At 40.9% G+C, this 26,842-nt stretch overlaps 2 long non-coding RNA genes across 5 annotated transcripts in view; one reads left to right on the forward strand and one right to left on the reverse strand.

Moving 5' to 3' along the window:
* Nucleotides 1-26,842, forward strand: part of LOC132684177 (uncharacterized) — a 406,296-nt gene that overhangs the window by 227,751 nt on the left and 151,703 nt on the right. For both annotated transcript variants that reach the window (XR_009612601.2, XR_009612599.2), the window contains exon 3: nucleotides 15,474-15,594. This is a non-coding gene — a long non-coding RNA (uncharacterized LOC132684177). The remainder of the gene's footprint in view (nucleotides 1-15,473; nucleotides 15,595-26,842) is intronic.
* Nucleotides 1-26,842, reverse strand: part of LOC132684178 (uncharacterized) — a 115,739-nt gene that overhangs the window by 82,064 nt on the left and 6,833 nt on the right. Inside the window, exons 2-4 of one of the 3 annotated variants that reach the window (XR_009612603.3) lie at nucleotides 25,186-25,282; nucleotides 24,835-24,937; nucleotides 16,291-16,397 (exon numbers count right to left, since the gene is read on the reverse strand). This is a non-coding gene — a long non-coding RNA (uncharacterized LOC132684178). Of the gene's footprint in view, nucleotides 1-13,782; nucleotides 14,019-16,290; nucleotides 16,398-24,834; nucleotides 24,938-25,185; nucleotides 25,283-26,842 lie in introns of those variants that run through there. The other 2 variants (XR_009612604.3, XR_009612602.3) reach the window with 2 other exon arrangements.

Consider the following 26,842-nt stretch of genomic DNA (forward strand, 5'->3'; position numbering starts at 1 on the left):
GCCACTTAATTCTTTATCAAATGGCAATTTGGATAAATATCCCTAAATTATTTCTCAAATTAAATTAGGGCAAAAGAAAGCTTCTTGCCACTTCTCTACTACTTCCTTTTCTCTTGCAGTTTAATTCCTCAGTTTCTATTGCTGAGGGCTCCCACCTCCCTGGGGTGCCTGGCCTCTACTCTGACTCTGTTGTAAGCCCACCTGTATTCTGAGCTTTACTGTCAGGAACCTGCTGCTAATTCTTTGCTGGTACTATCTTTTGAGCTCCTCAAAGGTATGTTATTAACGCTAGCAATAAAAAATACTTTGATGCAAAGCACATTTTTGGAAACTGGTAACACTACAAAAACAACACAACAGGTGGGTAATATTTCTATGATTATCCAGTTCCACCTGCCTTGACTTTGATAATCCCCAGTGACAATAATAGTAGAAGCTGGAGGTGTTTGAGAAAATCACAGTGCATAGGATTACCTCAGCCAGTTTCAACCCAGCTCCTTCTGCTAATCAAACCAGCGATGCAATCTTCTCCATTTTCCAGGAGGCACCTCTCTCTCCAGAGTGACAGAGAATATATTTGGTGCTTCTTACCCTGCTCTAAGTCAATGACTCCCTACCCCTCTGAATAGTCACTGCTGCTAAGAAACCCAGTGACCCTCTGGCATTCAGCCTCAAGACAGTAGCCTATTCCATCTTTTTTTGTTTTTGTTTTTCCTCTCTTTCGCTGAATTGAATTGCAAATCTAGGCATGCCTCAGTGAAAGCACTTATATTTCTGATCTGCATCCTGACTCCCCTCCTCCACAGGGGCAGCAAAAACCCTGAGGAAATGTAGTCAGTCTCAGTTAAGCCAAACCTCTGATCAGATTAGCTCCCTGTTTAATAAGACAGAGGTAGGCGTCCCAGCTGCGCTCCATCCCATTTCACACAAGCGAAAGGATCAATGGCAGAAGACCCTTATTCCATGAATGTAACTTTGGGCCCTGGTTCTCTAGTTTTATCATGAGGTTCAGACCACAAGGCATATTGCAGGTTTCAGTGGGGAGATTTAAAACATAAGAAGAAAGAACTAAAAATCTTTACCTAGGGAAGGTGACAAAAGTATGGACTAATCAAATGTGGGTCCTATTTACTCTTTTTAAGCATTTAACCCAAACAAAACATGGTTCTTTTGAAAGCATAGGACCACAATCCTTCCACCTCTTCAGCCCTCTGGCTTCTTTTCCTTAATATATAAAATATATTGGGATAAGACAAGATAATTCTCAAAATCCCTCTCTGGGCCAAACTCATCAAATCCTCAAGCCCTAAAAGGCTTTTATGGGCAAGGTATTTTGAGGAATGAATGAGGAGGCCATAGGCAGACATTTCATTCAGTGCTAATCACAGGCCGGCACTCGGGTGGGTAAGCATGGTGCTTCACTGCAAAGAACTTAGGTTAGTGGGGGCAATATGGCCATAAAGGGGAATCATAACCCAATGTGGTCAGTACAAAATCAAGACTGTATAGGGTATTATGGGTGTACAGAGGAGAGGCTGTAGAAAAGTTACCATGCCCTATTTTTAAGCTAAAAGGAACCATAGGTGACTCCACGTTTCTTAGCTCCCTTTTGGAGCCCTCACTGTTCATTCTTCAGGCTTGCTCTGTGCCTTAACCTAAGGTCTACATTATGATCATTTTGCCTTATATAGGATGATAATTCACAGAAGTGATTTCCGACACCTTAAAGTTTGAGTTTAACTACAGCAGGCCCAATGGACTCTCAGAACAGAGCCTGTTGAATCTGTCCTGGGTTACCTTCCACCTCAAATACATCATCAAAAAACAGAGGTTGGCCCAGCCAAACCAAAGTGATATATCTAGTTACCTATCTTGAGAAAGAACAGGAAACCAGCAATATTTTTAAAAATTTAATGTATCCGTTTTTATAAACATGCCAAAAACTATGGCAGGAGGTTTGTTATTGAATGCTTTGTTCTTCAATTTTGTAAGTTAATGCAGAGTACTACATTATTCCTCAGGTGTAGTGATAGGCCTCTTCTCTTTCAAGGACAATGATAGAAAAAAAAATACTGGATCATTAGGAGACCTGAAGTTTAGTTTTGGCTCAGCCATTAACTAGTAAGATGGCCTTAGTCAAAGTATGTAAACTCAATCTTTTCTGTTAAATGATGTGTTTGGATAAAATGATCCCCAAGTTTTCTTTCAACTTTGAAACAATAGTCTCTGTTATACTGTGAATTTCTGACAGTCTCTGATCCCAAGGCTGTTCAGTGAATGTGTGTGGTCCACAAGATAGTCTCAAAGCCTAAGAAATTAGTGGGAGGATGTGTCACACAGGTTGGGTTCTCTGAGAAGCAAGTTCTGAGGTGGAGATTATCAAGCAGGTAGTTTATTAGGGAGTTTTCTTGTGATAGATCCCTAGAGAAGGGAAGGGAAGGAAGTAGGACTGAGCAGAAGGACAAGTGGAGCTTTGATTTAGTCTCAGTGGAAAACACAAATGAGATGACCCTTTAGAGCCATCTGGAGTTGGAGAAGAGAGCTGGGCCCTTGATACCCTTGTGTTGAGCAGTTGTTGGATGCAGCCTGGGGTGAAGCAACTCTCTTTACCCAAAGTAATCCTCCAAAGTGGGATGGTGATTGAGCGCTTTCTGCCAACAGCACTCCTCATAACTGGAAGAATTATTCCTTCATTCCTAAAGGGGAGGGTACATCACAACATCCACCCCAGGATGTCTGTGTGCTCTTGCTCCTGTGAGCATCTGTGGAATATATGCAAAAACATCTAACACAGTACCGATGCTCAACAAATGTTCATCCATCCATCCATCCTTTTATTGTTCTTTTTTTTTCTTTTTCAGAGGTTATAGGAGAGAATCAGTTGGTGATTTCTCCTCCTAGCAAGAAAGGGATTCCTGCATAAGGAAGGAGATTGGATCTATTAATTTTCTCCCAATCTGAAGCTACCTCAGTTCTGTGATTCTATACTAATTAGCAATAATAAATAATAATTAAATACTGCTCCATGGTTTACAGTGTTTTCAAATATGTTATTTCATGTGATCCTCACAATTAACTTGTGTGGCAGGCTAAGCTGGTATTAATGTAATAGTCTCACTGTAGAGATGAAGAAACTGAGGATATGTAGTAACCTGTCCAAAACCAGGATGAGATGAAAGGAGACTTTGAATCTAGGTTTGCTGATTTCTGGTCCAGAGTTGTTTCCCTGATGCCAGGGTCAGCAGGGGCTCACAGGCTATGGAGCAGCTGATAAGACCTGGCTTGGGGCAACCTGTCTTCCTGGTGAGTCTTCTTAGCCAAAGCTGAGCTACCAGGCAGCACTGGCTTCCAGAGTAATTGAGTCTATTGGCCCCTTCCTGTGTTTTCAGTTCCTGATATGTGAGCTCCCTATAGCTCACTGAGCTTGTACAAGATCCTATGTATATACTGTCAGCAGAGCCACTGAACTTGGTAATTTTACACACAGAGCAGCAGACACTGTTTACCAATGACTTAGTGTGGTTTTATGGTAAGGGAAAAGTCCTGGAAGGTGAGTGTGATGTGTCACCATCCCATAGACCAGTGCTTCTCAAACCTTAACTTGCATTTGAATCACCTGGAGATCTTGTTAAAGTGCAGACTGTTTGAGTTGGTCTGGGATAGTGCCTGAGATTCTTCTTGTCAAGCCTGTGCCCAGGTGCTGCTGCTCCTGCTGCTGCTGGACCATAGTGTCCCTCTTTCCAGTGACAGAAACTCACAATCTTTCATAAAAAGCTTAAGATTGGTCTTTGCTTTAAAGGCTAGTTGGAGCCAATGATTTGAAAGAAACAGGTCATAATTTTACTGTCGTTACAGTTTGTCATCTTTTTCACCTCTTTCTAAGAAAGGAAAGAAGGAGGGTAGCTGAGAAGGGAGGAAGGGAAAAAAAGAAAATCAAATTGGCAATGTAATATGTGGTCAGAATCAATCAAGCTGTAAATTTACGTGATGCTAGTAGCAGGTGCCACCACAGTGGATTGGAGACTCTTCTTATTTAACAGAGTCAACATCATCCATTTTGTGAAAGAGAAATGGAGACCATATGGATGAAATCTGCAGACACCAGAGGGAATGATGCTGTGGACAGCCACTCAGGAGTAAAGGGAGCCCTTGGGCTTAGAAGCCCAGAGGAAAGCCCTGTGATTTGGTTAAACCAGGCCCATTTAATGGGCTGTGGCTGGGTGTTTATGCAACAGAATGGCCCTCACTGCAGTCCCTGGGGTGTTGATTTACTCTTTGATGGTGTCTGTACTGTAGAATCTGCCTTCATTTCCTGGCTTCTCAGGCTGCTGGAGGGGGTGGGTGGAAGCAAATGCTTTTGAAGTGATTTCCTTGCTAAAACATTCAAATTGCTTTTTCCTAAGGGGATGAAATATTTTCTGAATTTTCACTGTATAGTTTCTCCAAGCAATAGAAGGGAGGGGGCAGGGAATGCAGGCTGGAAACAGCCTTAGTCAGGAATGTTCTCAGGGGTAATACCAGGCAGGGATGGGGGGAAGGGAGCTTTTTCCTACAAGGCAAGCTCTCTGAAAGCAAGGGGAAGAAATATGAAAATCAGGGCCTGCTCACCAGGGAAAAACTGTCAAAGCACTGGTGGAATATACATGTGAATAGAATATTTAAAACAGGCTTGGTCAAAGCCCCAAGAGCTATTCTGTGCAGAGCAGTGCCTCTGGTCACCCACTGTATTCCTGACTCTCTCCATCCTGGTCTCAGGGTGGTGGTATTGGGTGGGGTTGGACTGGTGCTGACAGCCATTGTCTGTCTGTGTTCTGGGGAGGTGGGGGCTGCGTGAGCCTGTATGCTCAGGCAGGGTGGGGGAAGGGCGGTGGCTGAGGCTTTCCAGGAGCCTGTGTCTCTGGAGATTTGAGGGAGAGCTGAGTTCAGGCCCTGGCGCCAGCCTTCCAGAGGGAAATCAGAAGCACAGTACATAATTAGGCATCTCTCCCCTCAGGCAAATGGGGAAGGTGTTTGCTTTCCCTGAGCGTCAGCCTGCAGAGAAGAAAACCAGGAGCCAACAGCAGGATTCCCTGCCACCCGGCTCAGGATTCCTGAGGCCCATGGTGAGAAGAAGATGCTGCCCTGAGCAGCTGTCACAGATGCCACTAGCTGTCGATCTGAGCACCCTGGTCTCTTTTTCATGGAACTTTTTCTACCCACTTGTTTGAATGATTGATCATAAAGAAATCACATTCTATCCCTGAACATTGAAATCTGTGGCTTTCTGAGAAAATGGCATAGTGAGAGGCAGGGAGATAGACAGAAAAGGGATGTAGAACATAAAGGAAATCTCCGTGGAAGTGGAAGTAACTTAAAACTTAAAATAGCCAATTTTGCAAGAGCACTGGTAGTTTTTTAATTGATTTGTGTGTGTTATTCTGTTGAGTTCCACAGCAGGTCTGGGGCAGGCACTGTGACACAGTCATTTCACAGATGAGGAGACTAAGACTCAGAAGCTGTGACATGTCCAAAGTCATACAATTAGTAAGTGGCAGATTTGGGACTCAATAAGAGGTGTTCTGCTGTCTTCTAGTGCACCGTGAAAATGAATTGTTCCATACCATCTCCATATGGCAAAGCTACCCGCCTTAGGGATCTATTTTATTATTGCTTGCAGAAAATTGACTGACCTCCACCCACTTTCTAATTCTGGGCCATATCCTTGATTGTTATCATCTCATTAGATTTATTAAAAAGACCAGATTTTTCCCCTAGTCGAATATATGGGGTGGTTGCCTCACCTGTCCTTCTACCCACCATGATTTCAGGGATCTGTGGTATAAATGTGATCCCAGACACCCATTCTGGTATAACGCAAGTGAGGGGCAGTAGGGTAAATATTAGCATTGGCTTTGGAGTCAGACTTCCTTGAATATTCCAGCTTGGTCACTGATTAACCTTTCTAGACCTCAATTTCTCATCTATAAAACAGGGATAATAATACCTCTCCCAGAGGGTCTCTGTGAGGATTAAAGAATGCCTATGAAGTAGTCAGTAGAGTTACATGGTCGCAGAATGTTAGTGACTGCTGTTTTTAGGTTCATAGACTTTGCAGTGGGACCCTTGAAAAAAAAAGGTTTGACTTTGAAAGACTTACAAGAATTTAAAGTGATTTAAATGCAGTTCTAGTGAAAAGCCCTTACTTTCAGCTGTGTGATTCTCTGGGTCTAGGAAATACCACAGACCCAAGGCTATGTTTCATGCATCTTTGTATTTCTCAGTTACCAAACCCAAGGTCTTCGATGGAAAAAGTGCTCCATGAATTCCAGTTCACTGGGATGGATGGAGAAAGGGAGTGTGTGTGTCGGGAGGTAGGTAGTTTGTTGGATGCAAAGTTTTGGCAAGTAGGGGGGTGTGGTCATGTGCCCTTTGACAGCCACAACCCAATGTCTTTGGACTCCTCCTTTTTAGCTTTGCCTTGGGGGCTTACATAATATTCTTCTTTGTCATTCCAGTACTATGTCAACAGAGATACTCTTATGATTACTGTCTTAGGTATAATAAATTCTGCTTTCCTAGGGATGTGAGAGTCTTTGTTCATAAAAAAAAACAGAAAAGTAGTTACCTAAATGGAACTTGCAACTTTTCTCAGCTTTGGAGATTACTTGAAGACGAATCGTTTCTGAATTTAGTGCCCTTCTATTCTTGGCCCACGTCTTTCTCGTCTTGATTACTCACCAAGTCTACCTTTTTACAGGTCTCATCCTATTTCTCTTCATAGACCAAACTGTGCTTTCTTGGGTTCCCTGGATATCGCCATGGTCACAGAGGGGTGTACGTTTAGCTCAACAGGCTTGATCCTCAGCTTTAATGGAATTCTGTCTTTCAACTGACTTCTCAATCCTTTATGAACTGTCCTGTGAGATCCCCATTTCTAACCCGGAGAAAGCAGAGAAGTTCTATATTCAAGATCGACAGGGATTTGAGATCAAGAGAGCTCTTTAGATCTGTTTACCTTCGGATTGATGACCAGTAAAATGTTTAGTTTAGATCAAGATTGTCTTGATGGGAAGAGCTGCCTACAATGAGGTGTGATATAAAAGTTATTGAGGACACTATTCACCCCCAAGTTACTTTACTATTATGGCATTGAAAGTGCTTTGTGGTTATTGTTTATTACCTAAAGTCCTGCATTAGAGATGCTCAGTCAGATCAACCCAGATAGACCCAGAATCATTTTCTAGCCTTGTCCATTACTGGATCTGTGACCTCATGCAAATTGTTTCAGTTTCCTCATTATGTAAAATGGCAAATATATGCCCTATGCAATTGAGGCACAGAATAGAAATAATGGATGTAAAGTGATTCTTGGTGCCTGATGTGTATTAGATGCACAATAAATGAGAGCTATTTATTATTTTAGTATTTATAGGCTATTCCTCTATAAGCCACTCACTAAAATATGAATATGCCCTCTGGAAAGAGTAATACACTCCATTTATCAGTTTAACTAGCTTTCACCTTGGAAAACAGATAGGTTCTAAGGTATGAGACAAAGAGAGAAGTGTATGTGGGAAGTGCCCAAGGGAAATGGGCAGGTATAGCAGGAGGGTAGAGTCCCACTGGACATCTGTGGTTGGGACTCTTGGGTAGCCAGGGGATAGCAGAAGAGTGATGGAAGCCTAGGAAGGGGAGGTGACAAAACTGGGTGTTGCCCACGGACTACACTGGACACAGTCACCTATCACTAAGAGTGGACTAGTTGTACCTATGGGGATGATGCTAGAGACTGAGGTAGATCAGGTCACAGAACTTCTGGCTTTGGGAAAGGTCCTTCATCACAGCTGTGGCTCAGGAAAGCTTACAAAAACTATTCTCTGCTGTCTCCAGCTGTAGCAGAAGGGAGTTTGGTCAGAGACAAATTGGACATTTCTTAAAACATTGTATAAAGACCAAATAAAAACCAGACAGCACATGTATTCTTTTAGCTGGTCATTTGACCAATTGTTTGCTCAGGGGAGACTGACTTTGGAAAATTGATCAAAGACAGAATCTAAAGGACTCTTTCCCATTTCATCTGTATCAACTCTCATTTTTGTGCTTTATTTATAGAGTAGTTAGATTTTGTGAAATAATAGAAAAAATATATATTGGTCTCTATCTCCAGTTCCTGGCACAAAGCTCCTAAAATCCTTGTAATTTCCCAAATGATAAGAGTAGTAGGAACATTTGTTCTAATATTTGGTCTTTGACCCAAGTTCCTGACACAGAGCTCCTAAATCTCTTGGAATTTAGAAATGTCTATTGCTCTAATGAGGTGACTCTTGGTGGGCTTCTAGACAGCTTCAGAATGACGGTTGGTTGCCAGACTGACCAAGCTATGATTAGAAGGTTGGAATTTTCAGGTCTACCCCTCATCCTCCAGGAAGAAGAGGGGAGCTGGAGATTGAGTTAATGATCCATTCTTCCTACATGATGAAGCCTCCATAAAAATCCCCAAGTACCAGGTTTAGAGAGCTTCTGGGGTGGTGAACAGGTCTATATGCCAGGAGGGTGGCACACCTTAACTTCACAGGGACCGAGAAGCTCCTGAGCTCAGCACTTTTCTAGACCTCACTCTATGTATCTGTTCACCTGGCTATTTATTCATATTCTTTATTATATCTTTTTTTAAAAAAATTTAATGTTTATTTATTTTTGAAAGAGAGAGAGACAGACACAGCATGAGCAGGAGAGGGGCAGAGAGAGAGTGAGACACAAAATCTGAAGTTTCTCCAGGCTCTGAGCTGTCAGCACAGAGCCTCACATGGGGTTCAAACTCACAGACAATGAGATCATGACCTGAGCTGAAGTCAGACACGTAAACAACTGAGCCACCCAGGTACCCCTTATTATATCCTTGATAATAAACCATTAAATGTAAATGAGAGTTTCTCTGAGCTCTATAAGCCTTTCTGGCAAATTATTGAACCCAAGGAGGGGTCATGGGAATCCCTATTTAAAGCCAGTTGGTCAAAAGTACAGGTGACAGGGGTGCCTGGGTGGCTCAGTTGGTGGAGCATCTGACCCTTGGTCTCAGGGTCATGAGTTTGAGTCCCACCTTGGGCATGAGCCTACTTAAAAAACAAAATTAAAAATATAGGTGATAACTTGGGGACTTACAGTTGGTGTTTGAAGTTGGGGCAATCTTGTAAGTCTGAGCCCTTCACCTGTGGGATACACACTAACTCCAGGTTAGTGTCAGAATTGTATTGAATTGTAGGACACCTCACTGGTGTCAGAGAATTGACTGATGTGTGGAAAGCCCACACATCTGGTGTCAGAAGTATTGTGCGGTAATTGTGTGAGAGTAAAGAAGAAACAGAGGAGTGTTTTTCATAGATTCCCTTTGCCCTGTACCTGGGACACTAGTTTTGTGTGTACTTCAACTTTTTTTTTTTTTTAAGTAATCTCTACATCCCACAGGAGGCTTGAACCCACAATCCCAAGATCAAGGGTCACATGCTCTACCAACTGAGCCAGCCAGGCATCCCCTGTGTGGTGTTTCAAAACTGAAAACAATGATTTCTTTTTACCATACTGTGGTACAAAAAAGACATGTCACTGGAAAGGTTGCCCATCATCGGTATGTGATTATTTTTTATGAGCTATACTCTTAAGTCCAGCCTACTAGAAGCTCTCCATCCATCCCTCCCTCCCTCACCTTTCCCAAACCCTGAATTTTCCATCTAGTAGCCCATCAGAAATTCTCTGAAATTGACCTAGAATTAAGAAGTGGGTGATTTGATCGTTATATGGAGCATTCATCATGGAAGGTGGGGGTGGCAATACTTTGCTGCCTTCCTAAGTCAAGCGAAAAATATCTGGAGGATTAAGAGTTTGCTGGGCCTAGTGAGCAACTTAACGGGTGAATTATCTGTGCTATCACTCTAGTTTCTTCCTGAGTTGGATCCACAAACAGATTTATTTTCTTCCTATGCATTTTTTAACTGAGTGATAAATTTAAAAAGCATTTTAAAGAACACCTGCCATGTTTTATCAAGGGTCTTTGATGCCTCTTAAGAACAAACTCAATCCCAGAAAAACCTCACAAGCAAAGGAACAGCCAAGGGAATGCAGCAGCCATCTGGAATGCCTGACCAAAGCAGGAGATATGCCTAGTTGTAGTACAGTAAGTGTGAAGTCTTGTTTTTTTAAAACTTGGCCTAGAATGTTGATTTAATTACATTTAAAATAAGAGAAAGAAAAATAGTTTAAGATGCAATGTTCTCCAGTTGTAATTGAGGGAAACAGGCCATTTTAAGGAAGCATCTGATCAAGGCCATTCAGCGAGGTAACTTGGTTAACCAGAGGGAAACAAACAGAACTACCTAGAATATAACTTAATACATTAAAATTCTACTAATAATTATAATTTATAGCAGTTCTGGGCATTGTTATACTTAATCCTCACCACAGATATGCCAAGTGGGCATTGAACTTCCTATTATTTAGATGAAAAAAAGATAAAATCTATCAAGTATTGACCTAAGTTTATAAAACCAATGAATGGAAGAACTTGGATTTGAACCTAAAAATTCTTCTCTCACAATATCACACTGCCTTCTTACTTGCTTATTTATTTCACACAAAGTAAATGTTGTTTTGTTATTAACCATATATTCCAATTATTCATTCAAGATTCATTTAACCAACATTTGTTGGAAACCTATTTTCCAGAGATTATAGGAGATACAATAATTCATAAGGCAAAGCTCTCATCTCAGAGTTTATAATCTTGATAGGGAAATAATTGCAACACAAGGCAGAATGTAAAATATGCCAAGAGAGAAGTATGTGTCTCTGCTTTCCTATTTCTCCTTCCCTCAAATAATCAATAATTAATCCTACTTTGTATTTTGCTCCTACCTGTCTTTCAAGCAAACCAAATGCTTTGCATATATTATCTTGTCAACACTCTGAATAGTAGAACAGCTTCATAGTTCAATTCCAAACACCTACCAGTTTGTAAAACTGTGTGTAGCCAATCTCACCCTTTCTCATGTCAGAGCAGTGACACAGTGTCTTACAATAGCATCAGTGATCTCAAGTACACAGCACCTGCACTTGGAGGGGGCACACACCTCAGTTTTACTTATATCTGCATGGGGACACAGCCCAATTTTTCTTTTATAGATTATGGACTGATAATCCAGGCAACAAGGCAGTAGTGGGGGAGAAAATGAAAATGATGAAGCAATTTTATTCCATTTGGCCAGCAGCAGAAAGCAAACCCCAAAGAGAAGGGGCACTGAATGCTGAGTTATAATAAAGGCTACCATTTATGGTGCTGTGTGCCTTACTTTCATTATCTCACTTAACCCCTGCACTCCCCACCCCAATTCAAAAAAAATTGTACTTAATTTGGGGGGCAAGCACTCTTATTATTTCCATTTCCCTACAGGTGAGGGAACTGGAACTCAGATCAGTTAAACTTGACTTAGGCCAGGTAGTTAGTCTAACATGAGCTGGAGTTCAGTCACAAATCTGTATCTTTAAAGCTCAGGTTCTAACAACTATGTTATACCCCTTTCCAAATAGGGAGAATCAAGGAAAGCTGCATATAAACAGAGGTTGGGTGCCTGGGGAGGCTGTGACAAGACCAGGCAGACAGGAATTGGGAAACACCCAGGTTCAAGGTGAAGTCATGAATAGTGTAACAGCTCAGTTGAAATGATGGAAGCTCTACTCAAGCTATCTTAAAACCATAGAGGAATTTTTTGCTCAGAGAACCAAACTGTGGCAATAGTGGGGGAAGTATAGGTCCTGTGGTCTTCATCTAGGCAAATGAGGACCTCAGATTTCCATATCTGTCTCCCCATACTTCAACTCTACTTCTCTCTTTTCACTCATTAACACCAGCTCTCCCCATGAGGCTGCAACCGTGTCTATAAGCTGCCTCAGGTTTTTATCTTTAAAGCTTCATAACTTGTGAGGAAGAAGAGCTATTCCCATTAATTTTAGTTAGAAAAATCCCAAGAAAATTTCTGATTGGTTTTGCCTATGCTATTTACATCCCTGTGGCTAGGGTAACACTCTGATTGGAATCTTACCCCAACCAACCAAACTGTAGGAATAGGAGAACTGCTGACTTTTCTAGAAAAAGAGGAAAAAGAAAAGTTTGATTGACAATAACATATGCCTCCTACAAGCCAAAACCAGATTAGCCATCAGAATAACGGACATAAAAAAACTAACCATGTATGGGATATATACCTTAAAATCAGTTGTTGTTGTTTTTTTTCCACCTAATAAAGCTTCCTGCTGCCAAAGATAATCCATGGCAGTCCAGGATCTACAACATCATAGAATCACAGAATCCTTCCATGTCCTGTCTCTCCCCATTGTGCACTATGATCCATTCACATTGTTCTTCTTTTGGCCACTTCTTGTATGTACCAAGCTCATTCCTTCTTAGTTTATTCTAGCTATTCCTCTGATTGCAATGATTTTCCCAGTTATTCAGATCTCAACTCAAATACCACCTTCTTATAGAGGACATCCAGAACTACCTTTTTATTATAAGGCAATCCCTGGCCAGTTTTATCTTGTCATAATACATGAGACCACTGACATTCTCATTCACCTCTTTTCTCCTCTGTTTTTGCATGCTGTTTAGCTTCCCTAAAACATGAGTTCTGTGGGAGCAGAGATCTTTTCTGTCTTCTTGCCCATTGTAATGTCAGCACCTACAATAGTGTCTGGCCACACTATGTAGGCCCTTAATACATATTTGTTGAATAATTGATGAACCCTACACTTGGAAAGGACTACAACATTTAACTTGGTTATTTGTACATAAGAGTTGTTTCAAACATGTTTTTGAATGAATGAAAAATAAGAGAATCCTGGAAATCAGTATTTTTGAATTTGTGGTGGGAATATTGCTGAATTTGAATAGTATAACCAAGACTTCAGATCTTCACACCAAAGTTCAATGGCAAATACCCACCTCCCCATTCCACATTCTCATTAGGTGTGTGAGCTGTGTGAGTGATATTTTGGAAAAGATTGGCTTCTTATGTGACTATCGTGTATTGAGCAGTGTCATATGACAGACACCATGCCAGGTGCTTTACATGGGTTAGCTCCTATTCAGAGAGTCAGAGTAGTAGGTCACTTGCCCAGGGGCCAAAGTTTATCAAAGACAGAAATGAAAGTCTTTCACATGTGCTCTAGCAGATCAAGAAGATTCAGACTTGTGTGTTTGATCAGCTCTAACAGTTGATACCTGCCCACAAATCCATCTCATTTTTATCTATGCCTGGCACATGGGCAGATGAAACTCTATTCATGGTTGCCCCAGAGGTTTTTGTCTCTTAGGACAGTGGTTTAAAAGTATAGGCCTCAGAAGGACATCATTATGTACTGAGGAGATGTTAGAAATGCAAATTCTCATGCTTCATTCTTGATCTACTGAATCAGAAACTCTGGGGGTAGGCCTAGCAATCTGGTTTAACAAACCCTCCAGGTGATTCTGATTCACACTAATGTTTGAGAATTGTTGCTTTAGGGCATCTTTTGAGAAGCCAGATAATTTCATTGGAGGGTACCTAAGTATCCGTGGAGAATTCTACAGCCCAACCCTGGGAATGAGAAATGAGGGTAGAGTGAACAACAGTCCTGGTTTGTCCAGGACTGAAGGAATTCCAGGATGTGGGATTTTTAGTTTTAAAACTGAACAGTCCTGGGCAAACCAGGATGAGGTGGTTACTGCATTAGTGTTTTTACTGCTACCAAAACAAATTACCACAGACTTACAGCTTCAAACAACACATTTATTCTCTTTTCAGTTCTATAGATCAGAATTCCAGTGTGGGTCTCACTGGGCTAAAATCAAAGTATAGCAGGGCTGTTTCTTTCTGAAGGCTTAACGAGAGTTCATTTCATTGCTTGTTCCAGTTTCTAGAAGCTTCCTCTGTCTTCAAAACCAGTAATGGTGCATTTCTGTGACCATTCTTCTGTCATTCATGTCTCTCTGACTACAGCCAGAAAAAACTCTGATTTTAAGGACAATGTGATTAGGTAGGGCCCAACTGGATAATCCAAGCTAATCTTTTCACTTCACAATTCTTACTCATATTTGTAAAGTCCTTTTGCCATGTAAGGTAACATAGTCACAGATTCCAGGGAATAGGATTCAGATATCTTTGGGAAGCCGTTATTCTGCCTACCACAGTTACCATAACTGGAAGCCAAATTTAAGTAATAAATACAGAATTTTCTGTACTAAAACCAGTGAAGTCCTAGGCAGAACCTATATAAGCTGGTCCCTTCATTGGGGTGAGAGAGAAGGCAGAGAAGAGCCATTTCGCCATTGTGGTGGCCACATCATGCAGTGGTCAAGGAGGTTCTGACCTAAGCAGAAGTCAAAAGGAGACAGATCTGTTTTTTCAAGTTGCCTGTTCCGTGATTTTGTGTAACCTGATTCCGACTTTCTCTTTTTCATGCTTGTGACATTAGCTCCCATCTGTAGACATTTTTTGTCTGTGTTGAGTATAATCATACTAATTTATTATTAGTCACTAACCATGGGTAATTCACTGTTGCTTATAAAATGCTACATTAACTACTGCTACCATTTAGTTATCAAGTTTTGATGGGAGCAAAAACAAATCACGACTTTAATTGTCTGAATCTGGCTCTCTGTGTGTGATCAGCATGTGATCAGGGCCTTGCTGAGTCCTAAAGAGAACCAGTGAAATACATTCACAGGAATTCAGGCAGTAGTAGTAGCTCTTGCAGGGAAGTAATGTTCCATGGGTGTTTTATTGTGTATAGTATATAGTAAGGATTTATTTGTCCTGTGTAAATATCTGTCTCTTGCTCCACCATCTCTTTAGATGAAATGCCACCAAACAAAATGTCATCTAAAATGGCTAGAAATAGATGCACATATACAGTATTTATAGCGCCGTTCATGAATGTGTGAAACCACTGAGTGTCCCTCTTCTTCATGGTGACCTGGATGCTGGGAATAGAAGTGGAGTGAGGGCTTTGCCCAGTTCTGCTTTACATTATGACATGGATGCTTCTCTGTAAAGGAGAGAACACAGTCCTGGGAATGAAGATAGACACGGAAGGACTCAAATCCCAAGTCCACCCCTTATTAGCTGTGTGACCTAAGGAACATTTCTTATCTTTCTGAGCTTTATTGTCCTCATCTTAAAAAAGAAAAAAAAAATAACAATACCTTATATTTGTTGTGAAGATTAAATAATAATATTATACATTAAGTGGTACAGAGTAGGCAGAAGTAAGTGGCAATTATTAACATTACTGGTTCACTTTTCAAAGATATCTTCAATGATAATTGAGGGTTTGCAAAGGTGTTGTAGTGCAGTAGTAGCTATTTTCACTCCTTGAAAGACCAGTCATTCAACATGCTTTCTATTCTGTGTCAAGATGAAACTGATAGCCTACAAATTAATAAATGAATTATCTCTGTCTTGAAGCAACCACACTCTTCCTGGAGAGATGACACTGGCTTGAACTAGGGAATCAATTAGTGATGTTTGGAGGAGAGGAGAGCATGCTACACTATGAGGGAAGCATGAGTTGAACCAAACCACAGAGGTAAGATGCAACCGTGATCTGTGTTGGGAATTATATGTAGTTTGGTATTGCTGCAATGTAAGTAGATTAGGAAGGAAGTGGTCAGCGTTGTGGCTGAAGATGTCAGCTGAAGCATGAAAGAGTTCCTATATGATGGCAGGGAATGTGAACATTATCTGTGCATGGTGGGGATCCATTAATGGTTTTAAGTGGGGAATGATATGATCTAATGATGTGATTTAAAATATCCTCTAGCCAGTCTATGGAGAATGGATTGAAGGAGAGAAGGGAGTGAAAGGGAGTGAAAGGGGAGATCAGTTAAGAGGCTCTAACAGTTATGGTATATGCATTAAACAGAAACAAACTAAGGTACCTCATGAGACTTCAATTATAGAACTAAAGAGTGAGTGTGAGCAGAGTTAATGGAACCACCAAGACTGTTAAAACACCCTGGGGCTAGCAACAATGGGAATCATTCCCCACTCCCAAGGGCCAAGGGAAGGGAATAGTGAGAGCTGGAGCCATGGATGGGGAAAGCACTCTGTTAAGAGTTGCAGGAGTTGGGTTCCCCAACCAGAAGTTGATTCCAGAGGAGGATTCGTGTGCAAGTGATTTATGCGGGAAATATTTCCAGGACAAACTAGTAGGGGAAGAGGTCATGCATAGGTTCTATATCATCCACATATGGTGGAAGACAAGTGCTATACAATGACTTACAAATCAGAAGTCTTCATGCCAGGTCTTCTGCCACTTAACTCACTCAAACTCCCTGGCTTTTAGTTTGATCATCTGTAAAATGGGGAAAGTGCATCCTCACATAGCCACTGTGGGAATGAAATAAGGAATTATGAGGGTTTTGTAAGGGGTATGCCTCTATAAGGTTCTATGACAAAGAAAACTCATAGATATTTTAGCCTGACTCATCTGGGCAATGTGAGTTCAGAACTGGGGCCACACCTGGAGGTTGGTCTTGGGTCTTCTGGGCCTTATGCTTTGGGCCTGATGTAAATAATCTTTGAATTAGTTCCTGGACACTAATGGCTATCATTTTATGACAAATAAAAAAGGTCCTACTGAATGAATTTTTAATTTTTTATGATGGTAGTTAATTTGGAGAAATTTTTAAAAAGATTTTTATCTTTTAAGTGGATATAGCACCTAAATGACGGTATATTGGTACAAATTACCATGATTATTATATTTTTAAAGGGCAAATGTATCTGATATTGAGTCATTATCATAAAATGGGCTCTACTGGCCAACAATATTGTTATCTTGTTTTTGGAAATCTGACAGTATATCTCAGATGAATAGAATTGCTGCCCTCTAAAATGATGTCAAAATGATGTCTAAAATGACTATTGTCATTTTACCATTTTATATTTCCCTACACTTTTCTATAAACATCTAGGTTATAGAATAATTTATCACTAAATGAAAACATCCATGACACTGTGAGACAGTTTAGTAAAACTTTTTGATATGGAAGACTCTCTCATTCAAGAGACAGGCAGCATAGCAAGAAAGGTGTCAGGGTATCTGATTCCATTGTGATCGACACACAGGTTACTTCCTCCAATGACAGCAGGAAATACTGGTAACCTTGGCAACACCGGTGGCCCTTCCCATCCTTTCTAAATTGAAATAGCTGTTGCTAGGATACATCCTAAAGCAAAAAGAGGGGAGAAGAGAGGAGCAAGAGAATGAGAGAAATGAAAATGGGAGGGGGAGAGAGGATAAAAGAGGAGAGAAAATATGAAAAGAGAGGATGAGGAAGGAAGATAAAAGGAAAATATAGAGTGATATTTTAAAGGTAGGCTTCTGGACCTGAAAGAGACTGTTGAATTAGTGCCAAAATTAGAGAACATGGAGTGGGGGTAAAAGTAGAATGTTAGTTCCTGACTTACTGAAAATCAATAATTCGTACTTCATTTTGACTTTGACTTTTCTCAGGCAAGCTACTTATCCTTAATGTGGGTGTTTTCATATTGCTTCAGAAGGGAAATGTTTATCAGCTCTCTTTTCTTTACCCAAACCTCCATCAGCATTCTCCCTTCTGATGCCTCACTTTTCCACTAGCCTGAAAATGAAATATCTGTGGAGAATAGCATTATATTAAAATGCAGTGAATGCCTCTCTGTCAGGAGGGCACAGACAAAATTTCTCCAGTGTCTAGAGGAAGCCATAACCCCATCATCCGTGCTTCTGCTCTCGAAGTCTCCTTTCCATCCACGCATATGCTTGGATAGTGGGTAAAGCAAATAGTTGCAGCAGCTGACAGCCTCTGAATTCAGGGGAAAGGTTGTGGTTGCCCCGGGTGAGTGTGGCTCTGTGTAGCAGGCGAGTCACATCATGCAAGACTTACAAATGAGGAGAACTGACAGCCGAAGGGTTCCTTCCTCTTTCCTTTAGTGTGGAAGAGACACCCTGGGTACAACCCCCATTTCCAGAAAATGAGTGGATTACCCAAGATAGAGCCATAAGTAAGTGTCTTTGAAATCTTGGGCATTTTGCTATAATTTAAGGGATTTTGAATGCTGTTCCCCATGCCATATTTAGCACCTAGATGAGTGCCAGGAACATGGTAGGTGCTCAATAAGTGCTGAAGAATGAATGAGTGAAAAGAAATCACTTGCCACAGTCATCTCTCTGTTCCCAATCTTAGTTCAGGGGGTGTCCATCTCCTTTGATTGAGTCAAAGCTGAGGAGATAGAGTGATATTTTTTTCCTAGAACTCATAGCAATGAACTTTCACAGTCTTCCTGAGGACATGAATGAGAGACTATGTAGTGTCTGGTTCTGCTATAGCCATTTATAAGCATGGTGGCCTAAGATAAGAGCTAATCCTAAGGAAGCAGAATCAAGAAGGAAGGACTCTGACTTTCTGCCCAGAGGACTGTTTCCAAGGTCTCCCAAAACTACACACTCTTGAAATGCCATGGAGATCAGTGTTTTCCACAGTACACTGGGTGCCACAAGTGAAAAGAGATGCTGAGATACCCTTTTCCCAATGCAGTGTCCCACTTTGCTACCTGGGCATTGAATCAACATTGTTTGTGTTTTTCTGCTTTACCATATTTCTAAAAACAAAGCAAAACAAAACAAAAACAAAACCAACCAGCTCTCTTTGCTTCTTCTGGTAACTCCCTTCCACATAGACTTGGTCCCTAGTGCTTTAGATTTGGCTGAGAAATAGTCTTCCCTCTTTCACCTCATTACTCCCACTCTATAGCTGCTCCTGAATTCTTTGGATTTTCTTACAAACTTTCTTTTTAAAGATATTTTCCATTAGTGAAAATCAATGAAACAGACACCAAGAAGCTTCCCACCCAGTAATTTATGATAGTCCTTCAGATAATCTGAGTTTTAGGTAGGGCTCAACCAGGATGCACTACCACATGAAAATAGAAGAAATTCTAAAGGGCGTATTCATTGCCAACATTGTACAGCTTTGAATATAATTCATGATTTATATAATCATTATAAAATTTAAAACTCAATATTTTTTATGTCCCTGTTATCTCCCAGGCACTAACCAAAACACTGGTTACTGCTGTCATGGAACTTACCATCTAGTGGGCATGAGAGATAGGTCATCAACAAATGAACAGGATTTCAGGTCATGATATGTGCTACACAAAAGACAAAACAAGGTGATGTGATAGGGTATCTGACTGTAAAATGTCCATCTTACCTGGGGTGGCCAGAATGCCTCTTGGAGGAAATGACAATTGAACCAAGATCCAAATGATGAGAACTAGTTGATCACATGAAGAGACAGGGAGAGGTTGGTCTAGACAGAGGAAGCCAAGGTTGAAAACCCTATGGTGGAAATGAGCTTGAAGTTTCAAAGAAAATTAATAAAAGATTAATGTGGCTGAAGCAGGAGAAAGAGAGCGTTCTGGAAAGGACAGAATCACATAGGGTCTTGAGACCATAGGAGGAGGTCGGAAGCCAGTTCAAAGCAAAGGAGCATTATGTGATTTTAAAACAACCACTCTGATGCTTTGTACAGAGTTGATTATTGGGAGGCAAGGACACCAGCAAAGTGATGTCTAGGAGATAATGCAGCAGTGTAGTTGAACGGTGCTGGTAGCTTGCAGTAAGGTGAGGCAGTGCAGTTAGAGATTGGATACAGGCAGTGACAAAAGGAGAAAGAATCAAAGATAACAACTAGGGTTTGGGCCGTGCAACTGGGTGAGTGGGGATAATGTACTACAGGAAGATTTGGGATATAATATTTGGAGGGAATGAGAGTTTCATTGGATCTAATATGTTTATGTAGGAAGTTGAATACATTAGGTTGTAATGCAGAGAAGGGGTCAGAACTGGAAATGTAAATTGTGGATTAATTGGGCTGTAGATGGTGTTTTAATTATACAGCTGGATGAGATCACCTGGGAGAATGGAGATAGACCAGAGGGCCAAAGAATTCCTATATTTAGAGGAGGCCAGGCAAGCCGAGGAGGAAATGCTAACAAATACGAATCTAATAAAGAAATGCCATAAAGTTGGATAAAACCAAGAGGATGGTGTCAGAGAGGATAACAGTAACTGTGTTGACTGTTGTTGAGAAGTCAAGTTAGATATGTAAGAGATGTAACTGTTGGATTTGAAAGCATTGGTGACCTTAACAAGAAGGGTTTCAGAGCAGAGGTGGGTTGAAAATTTGGCTGCACTGAGTTGACAACTAAATAGATGGCAATAAGGGGAGACAGCAAGTAAGGGGAATTTTTTTAAAAGAAGTTGCTTATAAAAGAAAGAAAAGAAATGGTGTAGCATTTGGAAGGGGATTTGGATTCAAGACAAAGTTTCTTCCACTTACAAAGATCAAAGATACTGGAGCCCTTTTGAATATGAAATGGAATGATTTGACATGAGCCTTCCAATGCCTGTCCCAGATTCAAAGGGCCTGGATGCACAAAGATAGATGGGTACTCTCTGAGAACCTCTCAGAACTGAAGATCACAGTCTCAGTAGTGTGCCCCAGGAGGCATTTCTATTTTCATTTGTTATTGCCTAACCCTTACAACTCTTGAGTTATTAAAAGGTCAACTCTGAATCAAGCTTTCCTTATCAAACTACTAATGCAGTATTAGTCTTCCCTGGATGGTTATAAACTAAGACAGAAATTAAATTTGGCCTAATATTATTATTTAAAAATAAAACTGAATAGAAAAAGAAAAATTATGAGAAAAAAATAATCCCTGATGAAGCAATCCTGTCCATTTTCTGTTTCCATTCCCCATTATTTGGGGAGAAAAATAGTTTACCCTTTTTGTTAAGGGATCTGGTAGTTCCCAGTGCTTTTGGGAAATGAGGAAAGTGATCTTGGTCTAGGATCTGACACTATCCCTGTAACAGAGTATAGACTAAGTTTTAGTATTTTTTGAAAGTAAGAATAAAGCTTCTGCCTTAAAAAGTTACCTTCTAAGAATGAAATGGGAATTGATTTGGAGGGAGACTACCCTTTGTTCTGGAAAGAGCTATCCTTTATAGATACCTAGTTTATAATTTTCTTTAATATTTATTTATTTTAGAGAGAGATAGAGGGAGGTGTGGGAAGGACAGAGAGAGAGGGAGACACAGAATCTGAAGCAGGCTCCAGGCTCTGAGCTGTCAGCACAGAGCCCAGCTTGGGGCTCAAACCCACAGATCACAAGATCATGAACTGAGCCAAAGTCAGACACTTAATCGACTGAGCCACCCAGGCGCCCCTATAGATTCCTAATTTAGAAGAAACCCTTCAAGGAAAAGAAGTGTTTATACTGATAGTACTGTTCTTATCCAGATTTATTTGGATTGGCCATGTAAACATATATTTTTTTGCTCTAGATGCCCCTGAGTGTTGGGTTAAGTTTGGGGTGGGCACTGACCATGTAGAATAATGTTTTTCATAGTATGATCATTGGACCCCTCACATCAGCATCACTAGGGAGTTTGCTAAAAATGCATAGTCCTGGATGCTACTGCAGACCCATTAGATTAGAATCTTTGTAGATGCGTCCACAGAAATGAATATTCAACAAACTTTCCGTATGATTCTTATCAGTTGTGTTCTCCTAAATGTTTAACTCTTGGCTTTTGGAGTAGGATGGAGGGAGAAGCCCTGATTTCTATTATTTACAAATTTCTCATTCTCTACCTCAAAAAGAGAAGGTACAATAATAATTAAAAAGAAAACCTCATGGCAATAAAGGGGAGTTTGGTGAGTGTTTTTCTTTTCTATCAAGGACTATTTTCACTACTTTGCAGTTCAGGCTTGCAGCTGACATTTATATTTAGCAAGCTCTGCTTTCACCTTGCCTCCTCTTTTCTCAGAAAACAGATATAAGTCTTTCTGTTTGATAGTTGCTGCCAGTCATGTCTCTCCTCCTCTTCTCCCTCCAGCCAATCCATCTCTTTTCAGTGCGTCTGTCCCTTCTCCCCATAGTACGTTTTGGATGCCTATGTTATATCTGTAGCTTTGTCTTGAAACATGACAAAGCTGGGATTTCCAGGACTGCTTCTCCACCCTCCCTCCTTAAAATATTCATGTTAAAAAAGGGACCATAGAAAGGCGGGAACCTAGAAACTGATTAGACCCAGGAGAGGGAGGCTGCTGCCTTAAACTGGAAGCTCATCAGCTCATCTCTTCAGTGCAAAGAGAAGTCACTAAAAATTCTTCACATCCACCAGGGTGTCACACACATTGCCTCCTTCAACCTGAGGCTGACCTCAGAGCTGACTTGCAATCTTATCACCCACCTCATCACCCTGTCACCTGATAATGCATCCCTGTCACATTCTTCTCAATAAACCTTATAATATCTGCTCTTCTCAACACCTGGGGCCCAACCCCTGGGCAATCATCTCAGAAAGATGACCCTGAAGTTCCTTTCATCTGTTACAGAATTAACATGATACATCAGTGTCCTTTTCTTTTCCCAGTAGGTTATGAGTTTGTTGGTTACAGAGCCCAATGGCATGAGGAGTTTAAGGATCTGAATTGTTTATCCTGACTCATCCTGCAGTGGGACTTCAACCAAAGAGCTTAACAGTTCAGACCTCAGTGTTTCTAGCTATGAAAGACAAATAGTGCATAATAAAGCTCCCTTCAACCATGCTCACACACTTATAGATATTTTTAAAGCATAAATAGTGACAGAAGTTTTGTCAGTTCAGGATCAATTCTTTGGTTGACTAGAGAGAGAACAAAGCTGGAAATGGTTTAGTATGCCATGTACAGGTTTCATGTTTTCAGAGCTCTGTTTAAGTGCTTTGTATGAATCATTCCACTCATTCTTCCTAACAACCCTGTGAAGATTTTATAGACGAGAAAACTAAGGTTCAGAAGACTTGATGTAATATAGATAGAGCTGGAATTCAAACTCAAATAACTGGCTTTCCCTAATAACCCTCAACTTCAATGTCTCAGACATAAGTAACTCTTCTATATCAAGATCTTTCTCTTGAACTTCAGATTTTATGTCCAAGTACCCATTGGGCATTGCTATTCTTTGGAGGCTGCATTGCAAGACAAAGGCTCTGATCTGGTAACTGCTTACACATTTGGCCTTATCATATGCCCCTCTCCCTCTCATACTTTGTCTTGAGCCCTACTGAACTACTTACAGTTTGGCAAAAACACATGCTCTGATAGATCCTGTGTACCCCCCCCACCCCCCTAACATCTTTCCTTTGAGATCAAGGCATATTCACAACTACCAGAAGTGCTGACTGCTGTCCACTGATAGCTGAGAATTTCTGAAGGAATTGCCTTCTACCAAAGGGAGATGCCATGCAGAAAGTCACAACTCACTCCAGAAGCAGCCTGCATATCATGACTGGTCAGTGCAGGGGTATAAAGCCCAATTCTCAAAATGGACAACTGTGGAGGCCATTCCAAATCAGAACTTCTCCCATAGGATTGGCTGAGTCCTTGTTGGAACTGCATTGCTGTTCAAACATTTCCCTCTGCCTAACCCTGCTCCTCTTCCTCCTTTCCATTTTTTTTCCCTAAGAGCCCTCTCCATAAATCTGTATTCACATCTTTGCTACACAGTCTGTTTCCTGGGAAGTCTGACCTAAAACAGTTGTTACCAGAATTGTCTTAGCAGCTTTAAAGTGGGATTTTTGAACTATATTATCCTTTGCCTAGCTGGAAGTAAGGACTCCATTACTGGTAGAAAGTGGAATTTTGATAACTCCCAGAATGCTAGAACAATGAAAAAGTTACATCTTTCATCAGTGGTAAACTGGGATGGAAACTGAAAGAATGTACTGGCAGGTATACTGTCTCAGGCAATTGAGAGGTTCTAGGAAAGTAGTAAATATAGAGACCATGGAATCACATGGCTTTGTCTGGATGTTATCAGGCATTAGAGAAAGGCAATGAAGGACTAAGAGTGATTAATCTCAAATGTAGGGCAAAGTGACAGGGCCAGAAGGCCTGAGGGTAGAAAATCTGAGGACCAAACCTAGAATGTGATTTTAAGTATCTGTATCCAGAAAAGATTAATTTGTCAGCCTGGCAAATCTGCTTCACCAGGTTCAGGGCCTTAACTGCAAAGAGGCTCTGAGGCTCTGAGGCTCTGAGATTTGGAATAGCGTTATTTGGGTTGATGCCTTTGGAAATCTTGAAGCCTCAACTTCCTCTGAACCCACAGAAGCACCCTATTCCTTCATGCTAAAAGCTATCACATCATTTTGCTTGCAAGATTGCAAAATAACATAACATATACTCCCACAGCTCCCTTCCTCCCCTCTACCTCCATCTATCTCCACTTTCCCTCTTGACAACCAGACCAATAGCTAGCTTCAAGATACAACATAACAGGCTGGGGAAGTGTTTGGTCTGTCTACTAGCAAAAGAAAGGAACTATACACTAAAGAGCTGCAGGACCTGGCCAACACATATCAATAAGACCAGGAGAGAAAGTATGATCTTGACCCTGAGTCAAGGTGGAAGGTGTGGTGGAATGAGGGCAAAACATAAATTTGGATGAGGGAGAATTTATATGGAACTTTCTCCATTGATGGAGGACTTAATGCCCAGTCAAAGACCCAGGAGACAGTGCTAACATGTAGCTAGAATGGTTCTTAGAAGCTTGAAAAAGCTTTGGTACGCACTAAGAATACCAGAACTTCTCTGGCACATATTGAAAGAAGAGATCAAAGGTTTTAGAGAAATGGGTGTGCTAGAGTAGATGTACTATGTAAACCAGAAGATCCATCTGTTAACCATGTTTCACATAAGGGTTCACTGGACACTTCATTTACCAGAGGGATGAGAAGGGCATCAGCATAAATGAAATTCTCAGTAGTGGCTGTCCTCTGTAGGTTAAGGCTGATGGTGGAAGATGCTGGTGTAGAATTGGGAACCCTGAGAACAATGAAGAAGATGTCAAAATAATAGAGGCCAGGTGCTGGTACTTCACTATCAAAAGCAAGGTAGTCACAATGATCATAATGAATAGCCAGTCTGAGTAATAGCCAGGGAGGCCTGACCCACAAAGGGCCAAGGAGATGGTAAATAGAACACAGTGTACCACAGGCAGTCAAAAAAGTTATGCTCTGTGTATGTAATCAAAGGAGTCACAGATAAATAATCAGGAGGTTAAGAGAACTTACCCTGATAAAAAGGTCAAAATCGCTTATTCAGTTTCTGGAACCTGAGTCAGTTCTCTCAGGCCCACATCCCATGGCTTAAAGAACAAGTCAGATAGATCTGCAGAAGGGAGAGACCCTTTATTAAGCATATATGGTAATGATTCACTTAGTACTTCCTCAAAGTACCTATGACTATTAGAATAATAATTTCCCATGAGAAAATGGGAATCCAGTCACTTGAGTAGATTTGTAGACAGGGTCTAAGTTAACAGTGATATCCAAAGTATCATTGTGTCATCAATTAGAGTAGGAGCATATAGGAGCCAATTAATAAGTGGAAGCCTTGTCTAGTTGTATCTCACAGTGAGTTCACTAGGTATATGGACTCACTGCATAATCATTTCTCTGATTCCCAGATGTAAAATTGGAATGGACATACTTGGTAGTTGGAAGAATTGCTATATTGGTTGTCTTTGGACTGGCACGTGCCTCTTTCAACCACCCAAGATTACTATCCTATCTGTGAGCAAACTAGTGGATTCATGGTTGGTATCATGTCCTCTATCTGGGTCATTAGTATGACTTTTACAAAAAACAAACAGGTGGGTCTTTGAAGATGATAGTGGACTTCTGCAAACTCGATCAACTATTAGTCCCAGTTACATCTGCTATGCTGGGTGAGGTATCTTTGCTAGAGTAGATTAACACAGCCTCATATCCATAATATATAGCAATTAATCTGGCAATGGGATATTTTCCATCCCTTTTAGGAAGAAGGATCAGAAGTAGTTGTGTTCATGTGGAATGAACAGCTGTATATAATGGCCTTGCCCCAGGCTGTTAGCTTTCTTGTCCTCTGTTAGAATACAATGCAAAGGGACCTAGACTCTTTATTCTTCAGAACATTATCAGTCCACTGTATCATTGACATGTCACTTGGACTGCATGAAGAAGAAGTGGCAAGTACACTGGAGGCCTTGGTAAGACACCTGCACTCTAAAGGATTGAAGAGAAATCTAATGAAAAGTCAGGGCTCTGCATTTATGTTTTTAAGGAGTAGAGTCATCTAGGACAGGCCAGAATATTCCTTCCAAAGAAAAGGAAAGTCTAGTGCATCTTGTATTAAGATTAACTCATCTTCTTCCACCCTTAAGAAAGAAGCACAACACTTTTAAGGCCTTTTTTGGATGCTGGGGATGGCATATTTCATACTTGGAAATACTGTTTCAACCCTTTCACCAAGTGACACAGAAAGACTACTTGCTTTGATTCAGGCCCAAAGCAGGAAAGGGCTTTGCAGCAAGTCTGGCACAGATGGTCCTACAGAACTAATCGTAGGTATCTGCGGTGGGAAAAGATGTTGTTTGGGGTTTGTGGTCAGCCCCAACTGACAAATTGCAAGATGGACTCTTAAGATTCTAGAGCGAACCCATGCCATCTGTAGTAAACATCTAGAGACCAAAATATCATTTGCAAAATAATTCTTGCCATGCACCTGGGAACTAGTAGGAAAAAAATCATGGGATATCAATTTACCATGCAGCCAGGACTGCCTATCATGAGCTGGGTCTTTTAGACCCAGCAAATCATAAAGCCACTGTAAGATGGAAGTGACATATTGGATTGGGAAAAAAGAAAGTCAGAAGGCACAAGTAAACTGCAGGTAGCACAGACCTCT

Source organism: Panthera onca, chromosome C2 (genome assembly GCF_046562875.1).
Source record: "Panthera onca isolate mPanOnc1 chromosome C2, mPanOnc1 haplotype 2, whole genome shotgun sequence".
Taxonomy (NCBI): Eukaryota; Metazoa; Chordata; class Mammalia; order Carnivora; family Felidae; genus Panthera; species Panthera onca.